We start from the raw sequence: 8648 nt of genomic DNA on the forward strand, positions 1-8648 counted from the left end.
AATGCCTACAGATACAGAGCTTGTACGCCACATAGCCAGTAGAGGAAAATCTTTCCGGTATAGGGACACCTTAGGAAATAGAATTACGAGAGTTGGAGAAGTATCACCAGGATACTGTGCACATATCGTACAACCTGATACGTGTACTAAGCAGATGGAAGAATTAGGGTTAGGAGATTTCACATGGAAGGTGTATAATATGGTTATGTCCTACTCCGTCCCATATGTTCTCCCCGATGATGCATATTTCATATGCGGGAGAAAGGCGTACAAGTGGCTTGCCCCAAACTCTGACGGATTGTGTTATATTGGAAAAGTATTGCCTGAAGTAATGACTGTGTCACATGACAAAATGAAAGACATACACCGTGGTGCCCAAGCTCCTTATACTCACACCCATTACGAGCACGTTGTTAAAAGGCACCTGATAGAGAAGACAGAGCATCCGGCCTCTGATCTGATAAGTGAATCCACCGGGATTCAATTCTTAACCGCGTTAGATTTCACCCGCACCGCTAGAGGAGTGCTGAATTATAAATACATATCGGCGCTCGCAAATTTGTTAGATAATATCACTGAAATGTATGATAACACGTTTAGATATACTGGAAGGGAACTTCAAGCTTATAAAACAGAACTGGTGCAGCATAGAATGGTTCTTAATTACCTCACAGCAGTGACAGGCGGATATTGTGTTACATTGGCAACACAGTATGGCGTGAAGTGTTGCACGTATATCACGAATAGCACCGAGGATCCGGTCGAGGTCATAGACCAAAAGATGGACGATATTCTCCAATTGAAGTGGGAATTTCGCCGAAAACACAATCTCACTCTTGCTGCTGTAGGCAATGAGCTGACTGGTTGGGTGTCATGGTTGAACCCGCGAAATTGGTTCTCTGGTTTAGGAGACTGGGCTCAAGGAGTCATAATGGATGTTGGGAAGTTTCTCCTATGTATCTTAGGTGTTGTCATATCGATTGGATTGATATTTAGATGCGGTCAGGCTTTAATGAAGTGCAAACATCGTACAAGGGTAATGAGTTTAAGGAGTGAGGAAACTGTAATTCCAATGGACTTGATTTACGACCCAAATGTAGAAACAATGATGTGATGAAAATGCGATTTCTACGGTCCGTTTCTTTCACCTGTTTTTCCGTTTCCTCCAAGGTAAAAAGACCAACTTGGACGAGGAATTTGATGAGCCGATATACAGACAACGGATTGACCAAAGAAGAAGTTTTGACCACTGTAGATACGGACATTTGATGAACTTTGCCATGGATCCCCAGTTTCCCTAGAATTCTTAAACTTACGCTAGCCCAACATTTTTTTTTGTAAATCTAATGGCATTGACAAAGCTTTTTGCTCGCACCTAATGGGCAAAACAGCGCAAAGAAGACGACTTTCAACTGATACCGAACAAAACTTCAACCGACAGATGTACATTAACCTGACATAGAATACCACTGCATTTTCCATAAGTGTTCTTTATCTTCATCTCTACAACCCTCAGGTAATAACACACATAGTCGATAGGGAATACAGGCACAGATATCAGCAACCACATACCTCCCCTATTCATGTATCATCAACTAAAATGTGCTCCCCCATTTTGTTACAACCAAAGCCGAAAAGAGCTCGGTAAAGTTTGACAGCCCATCCACAGACCCGTACCACGGGATAAGAAGGAATTCACATGTATACTTCGCAATACCTCGAAGCTTGATTTACAACACGTACGGCACGATGATACATGACCCCCCAAACATGGACTCATACACACATGCTTCTACTATCTCACTAGGTCATACCCTCTTCACACCTACTCCTCTCTCTCTTCCCTTACCCAACCATGGAAATGAATTAACCCCTGACATATATTTTTCTCCTTTTGAAATGTTTTAGAAGGTGGCAGTTATTATTGACTGCCAAAGGGTGGACTGTCAAAGTCAGAAAAATATCTCTATGCACACTGCCATATTTGCACCTCATACTGGTCCGCTCTGCGCATGCGTACGCTCTCCCGTGTGTGCGCATACTCACAGTCGCGGGCACCCGCAGGCGCACGGTATGCGTATTTACGGTAGAGTTTATGTAATCGTAGCGTGCGACTCATTCGTTACATATTTTCACTAATAATGTATTTTGTAGATCATGGTCCCTTTGATAGATTCTGAAAGTTTAGTTAACATAGCATGTTCCTGAACAGAGAGATCCCTCTTTGTATTGTACGAAGGGTCTAACAGGGGTCATACAGTGGTGTTTGGTACCCATCGGAAGAGTATTTAAATAGCAATATTCCGGTGTTGGTTTGGAGCGGATTAGTCGCTCGTGCGAATAGTTATGGACATAAGAAGTTTATGTCCATTTACTATTATTTGTTCTTACTTAGTCATGCGGCGGGAAACCCAGTATCCCACCCACCTGAACAGTTGGAAACAGTCACAGCCCACCTGTATGAATCAACCTATGACCTTTTGTTATAATGCAAAGCCGAATTCCTGTGTCCAATGAACAATGAGATTGTAGGGACCATTGAATTGTATTGTGTGTGGAGCATAAATAAGACAAGCCTGTGGCATCCAGGACTCACTTCTCTTCAAACGGTTCTCATTGCTGATAATCGGGAGCTGGATGTCCAGAGGCGCTTGCGATCGTTTCCCTTTGTGCGTAAGTTTTCTCCGCAATCATATTGTCTTGATGTTATTGTAAGCCATCTCTCTCTCCTCTCTTTTTCCCTTATTTTCCCCTGATTGTATTGTATTGTATTGTATGGTATTTCCTGTGTAGTTATTTGGTTAGTTAGTCTATGTTATATTGTAGTGTATGCTTTGTAATGTGATTCTTTTGCAAGTATAATAGTCATAATACATACAATAGGTTTTGGACCCTAAGCCCAGGTATCTGTGTATTTCTTATAGTGTTAAGTATTCCCTGAGCGTCGGTGACGCCCAAGCAGCTTTGTAGTTAATCAGGTTACACCAGGTTGCATTTACACTCTATCACCACACTAAGGTTTACTGTATATTTCGTTGTTAAAGGTATAGATATAAAGGTTTAACGTTATAAGCGTCTGCAATAGCGTGCCTGCCTGTGATCTCTGGGCCGTAAGCGAACGTGACGCTTGAGCGTCTCGACTACGGTTGAGCGATCGTTACGCAACTTGCGTACCCTTACGGTACTTCTTACGTAGATAGCGTACAGTGTTCTTAGACCTCTTAAAGGGTAATATATAAGATAAATATTTAGCTTTATCAGTATCAGTGTCGACATCTGGGTCTGCTTGAGGTAGCGGGCGTTTTAGAGCCCCTGACGACCCATGCGACGCCTGGGCAGGCACGAGCTGAGAAGTCAGCTGTCCCACATTTGGCATGTCGTCGATTTTCTTATATAAGGAGTCTATACGTGCACTCATTACTTTCCATAAGCCCATCCACTCAGGTGTCTGCCCCGCAGGGGGTGACATCCCTTCTAAAGGCATCTGCTCCGCCTCCACATCATTATCCTCATCAAACATGTCGACACAGCCGTACCGACACACCGCACACACACAAGGAATGCTCCGAATGAGGACAGGACCCACAAAAGCCCTTTGGGGGGACAGAGTCAGAGTATGCCAGCACACACCAGAGCGCTATATAATGCAGGGACTAACTGAGTTATGTCCCCTATAGCTGCTTTTATATTATATATTGCGCCTAAATTTAGTGCCCCCCCTCTCTGTTTTTACCCTGTTCTGAAGTGTAGACTGCAGGGGAGAGCCAGGGAGCTTCCTTCCAGCGGATCTGTGAAGGAGAAATGGCGCCAGTGTGTCTGAGGGAGATAGCTCCGCCCCTTTTCCGCGGCCTATTCTCCCGCTTTTTCCAGGATTCTGGCAGGGGTATTTACCACATATATAGCCTCTGGGGCTATATATTGTGGTATTTTTGCCAGCCAAGGTGTTTTTTATTGCTGCTCAGGGCGCCCCCCCCAAGCGCCCTGCACCCTCAGTGACCGGAGTGTGAAGTGTGCATGAGGAGCAATGGCGCACAGCTGCAGTGCTGTGCGCTACCTTGGTGAAGACTGATGTCTTCTGCCGCCGTTTTTCCGGACCTCTTCTTGCTTCTGGCTCTGTAAGGGGGACGGCGGCGCGGCTCCGGGACCGAACACCAAGGACTGGGCCTGCGGTCGATCCCTCTGGAGCTAATGGTGTCCAGTAGCCTAAGAAGCCCAATCCGGCTGCAAGCAGGCGAGTTCGCTTCTTCTCCCCTTAGTCCCTCGCTGCAGTGAGCCTGTTGCCAGCAGGTCTCACTGAAAATAAAAAACCTAAACTATACTTTCTTTCTAAGGGCTCAGGAGAGCCCCTAGTGTGCATCCAACCTCGGCCGGGCACGAAATCTAACTGAGGCTTGGAGGAGGGTCATAGTGGGAGGAGCCAGTGCACACCAGGTAGTCATAAATCTTTCTAGAGTGCCCAGCCTCCTTCGGAGCCCGCTATTCCCCATGGTCCTTACGGAGTTCCCAGCATCCACTAGGACGTCAGAGAAATAAGAATTTACTCACCGGTAATTCTATTTCTCGTAGTCCTTAGTGGATGCTGGGAGCCCGTCCCAAGTGCGGACTTTCTGCAATACGTGTATATAGTTATTGCTTAACTAAAGGGTTATTGTTATGAGCCATCTATTACATGAGGCTCAGTTGTTATTCATACTGTTAACTGGGTATAGTTATCACAAGTTGTACGGTGTGATTGGTGTGGCTGGTATGAGTCTTACCCTGGATTCCAAATCCTTTCCTAGTAATGTCAGCTCTTCCAAGGCACAGTTTCCTTAACTGAGGTCTGGAGGAGGGGCATAGAGGGAGGAGCCAGTGCACACCAGATATAGTACCTAATCTTTCTTTTAAGAGTGCCCAGTCTCCTGCGGAGCCTGTCTATTCCCCATGGTCCTTACGGAGTACCCAGCATCTACTACGGACTACGAGAAATAGAATTACCGGTGAGTAAATTCTTATTTTTTTCACACCGTGGAGTTCTCAAAGCGGAAAACACTGTGTGCATTTTTCTTTTAATTGGATACCGCGGGGATCTGGAGCATGCATACCCGTGATAAAGCAAAATTGGGCATGGGGTCCGCAAGTTTTTGCCGGGTCAACCTCACCCCCAATTGGATACCTCTCTATGGGGGTCATTCCGAGTTGTTCGCTCGTTTCCAAGTTTCGCTATGCTGCGATTTGTTGCTAATTGCGCATGCGCATGGTACGCAGAGCGCATGCACTAAGTTATTTAACACAAAACTTAGTAGATTTGCTGGTGTTCGAGCGACGATTTTCAGTCGCACTGCTGATCGGTAAATGATTGACAGGAAAGGGGCATTTCTGGGTGGTAACTGAGCGTTTTCCGGGAGTGTGCTAAAAACGCAGGCGTGTCAGGGAAAAACGCGGGAGTGTCTGGAGAAACAGAGGAGTGGCTGGCCGAACGTAGGGCGTGTTTGTGACGTAAACCAGGAACTAAACGGACTGAGCTGATCGCAATCTGTGAGTAGGTCTGGAGCTACTCAGAAACTGCAAGCAATTATTTAGTAGCAGTTTTGCTAATCTTTCGTTTGCAATTCTGCTATGCTAAGATACACTCCCAGAGGGCGGCGGCCTAGCGTGTGCAATGCTGCTAAAAGCAGCTAGCGAGCGAACAACTCGGAATCACCCCCAATGTTTTCATACAATCCACCTGATGTCAGAATCAGACAAGATTCAGAGTATCCCATGTTATGAACAATCCTACTTCTGTATTTGCCAAGTAAAATAATACTATTAATAATAACTAAAATGTGTACTTTCAGAATAGAAAAACTTGCATTTTATATGTCCAGTATTGCAGTGTATATCTGCAGGCTACCTGTCATTCATAAATATCTGTCTCACAGACCAGCGCCCATTATACACTGTACATGGAAGATCAGAGCAGGAGAAAATGTGTGATCATAGAGTGATGTCTGCTTCATTCATTTTTAAGTATTTCTCTAACCCCTCCCCCCAGTGTTGCCCAATATCTCCCCATTCACACACAGAGACAGCACCAGCGGTCAGTGTGATGCTTAGTATATATACAATGCTGGGGCTCTGAGCACTTACATCTGTACAGACAAAAGACTGACACTACTGGAAGGAAAATAAATCAGTGTATACAGAGAGCAATGGCTGGCATGGGTAACACAGCGCTGGGGAGAGCCTGTGACAGCCCTGAGTCACTGTACATGGTGGTTACATGATGCATTCAGCACTGACCTGCAGCTGTCTCTTCCGTCTGTGTTGCTGCTGCTGCTTCCCATTAGCTCAGTGACCGGAAGTCAGGCACCGGAAAGGCAGAGCTTGCGTGTCACTGACACTTCCTGGTTTTGCCATCCAGTCCTCGTTATCATTCTCGGAGCTGGGCTGTGCTCTGATTGGTTGTAAATTGGATCACGTGTATATAAGGTTACTGATGTTTTGGGAGTTGTAGTTTCTGTCCCCTTGTATTAGTAAGAAGATGCGTGCCCCACAGTAAAGTACGAACTGGAGAGGATGGGGCTAATAGGGTGTGCATAGAGGGAAGGGGGGGTGTATAATAGCGTGAACTAGAAGAAAGAGAGGGTTAATATAAAGACAGTGGAGGGTGATTACTTCCGTGTGAGCGGTGTGTTTAATTTGGGTGTGGTATTGAAAGTCGACAGTAACTAGGTCGACCACTATTGGTCGACAGTAACTAGGTCGACAGGGTCAAAAGGTCGACATGAGTTTTTAATGTTATTTTGGTGTCGTTTTCTTCGTAGAGTGACCGGGAACCCCAATTAGTGCACCGCGTCCCCTCGCATGGCTCGCTTCGCTCGCCATGCTTCGGTCATGGTGCCTTCGCTTCGCTCGGCACAGATTACTGTTCCAATCGTAGTCCACGTGGATCGTTAAGTATGAAAAGGTTCAAAAAAAGAAAAAAATTGTGAAAAACTCATGTCTACCTTTTGACCTGTCGACCTAGAACATGTCGACCTTTTGACCCTGTCGACCTTTTGACCTTGTCGACCTAGTTACTGTCGACCAATAGTGGTCGACCTAGACATTGTCGACCTAGTTACTGTCGACTTTCAATCCGGATCCCGTTTAATTTAGTGTGATTTGAGGGGGAGTTAATTAAATTAAGATTTTTTTTTTATATTATATATAATGAGTATATATATATATATATATATATATATATATATATATAAAATATTTTTTTTTTTTTTTTTTTTTATTATTATTATTTTTTATTACATACCAGCTCTCCCAGAACAGCTGGGAGGCTTCCTAAAATCGTGTGGCACTCCCGGCCCCTTGTAAGTGGGCAGGTCTTTCAGAGTGGGTGTCGGGGGTGGCTACACCTGCCACACAGCCGCCCAGTTACCAAGTTAAGTGGGCGGGCCGTATGTGCAATGCAGCTATTCACACTGAAGCCGCATCATCTCGTAGCCATGCCACCCGCTGTACAATGCCGGCCTGTATTAAAATGTACACTATGTATAAACAAAGTGGGGACAGCTCCCAGCCACCCCCGGTGCAAGCTAAATGGTGTGCTCCTGCAGCAGACACACATTTGTGAAGGTATAAAATGGATAGAGGGCACTGATTTGATCATTTGCTAATGAAATGGCTTGCCGGAAGGAGCTAACAGAGTTTTAAAAGGGGTTCCTTGTAGGCTGGCTGTGCAATGTCATGTTTCCAGGGTGACGCTGAACTGGTATACAGAAATTTCGGTAACCTGGTTGGAGTGGCCAGCTCTGAGTCCAGATCTGAACCCCACTGAGAACCTCTGGGACGAATTTGAACGACGGGTGCGTAATAGACTGACTCAACCTTCTTCAGTGTCTCAGTTAGGGGGACATTTACTAAGCAGTGATAAGAGCGGAGAAGTGAGCCAGTGGAAAAGTGCCCATGGCAACCAATTCAGCACCGAAGTAACATCTATAATTTACATACTATAAAATTATACAGAGCTTCTGATTGGTTGGTTGGGCAACTTCTCATACTTGCCTACTCTCCCGGAATGGCCGGGAGGCTCCCGAAAATCGGGTGACCCTCCCGGCCCCACGGAAGAGCAGGCAAGTCTCCCGGCCGAGCAGCAGTCACCCTGCCCGTCCGCCCACTTACTGTGTAAAGTGGGCGGTCCGGGCAGTTGATGACGCGATTCTTGCTGAATCGCGTCATAGCCACGCCCCCTGCAGTGTAATGCCGGGGATCGCGGCATTACAGAGCGGGGGGCGTGGCTTAAAGGGCGTGACATAGTAACTCCGCCCCGGCTCCGCCCCATCCCGCCTCCGGTCCGCCTCCTCCCCACGTCATAGCCTGCCCCTGCCCCCCTGCTGAGCCGACCTGGCTGCTCTCTCCCGCAGAGTGCAGCCAGAATATCGGCAAGTATGCAACTTCTCCACTGGCTCACTTCTCTGCTCTTATCACTGCTTAGTAAGTGTCCTCCTTAGTCACTGTACCTAAGACATAATGGCAAAACATACCGCCTGCTGTTGTCCAGGAACTTGTGGACAGTTTGCCAAGAAGGGTGTCTGCAGTAATCACTGCCAGGGCCGGCCCTAACCAATATGATGCCCTAGGCAAGATTTTGGCTGGTGCCCCCTAGCACCACCACTGGTTGCACCTCTTTC

General features: G+C 46.4%; 1 protein-coding gene across 1 annotated transcript in view; it reads right to left on the reverse strand.

Moving 5' to 3' along the window:
• The window catches only part of LOC135054861 (oocyte zinc finger protein XlCOF29-like), a 69290-nt gene extending 62941 nt beyond the window's left edge, over nt 1–6349 (reverse strand). Inside the window, exon 1 of the mRNA XM_063958265.1 lies at nt 6265–6349. The gene's annotated coding sequence lies outside the window, so the exon portion shown is untranslated. The remainder of the gene's footprint in view (nt 1–6264) is intronic.
• Between the last annotated feature and the right edge of the window lie 2299 nt (nt 6350–8648).

The sequence above is a fragment of the Pseudophryne corroboree genome, chromosome 3, assembly GCF_028390025.1.
Source record: "Pseudophryne corroboree isolate aPseCor3 chromosome 3, aPseCor3.hap2, whole genome shotgun sequence".
Classification (NCBI taxonomy): domain Eukaryota; kingdom Metazoa; phylum Chordata; class Amphibia; order Anura; family Myobatrachidae; genus Pseudophryne; species Pseudophryne corroboree.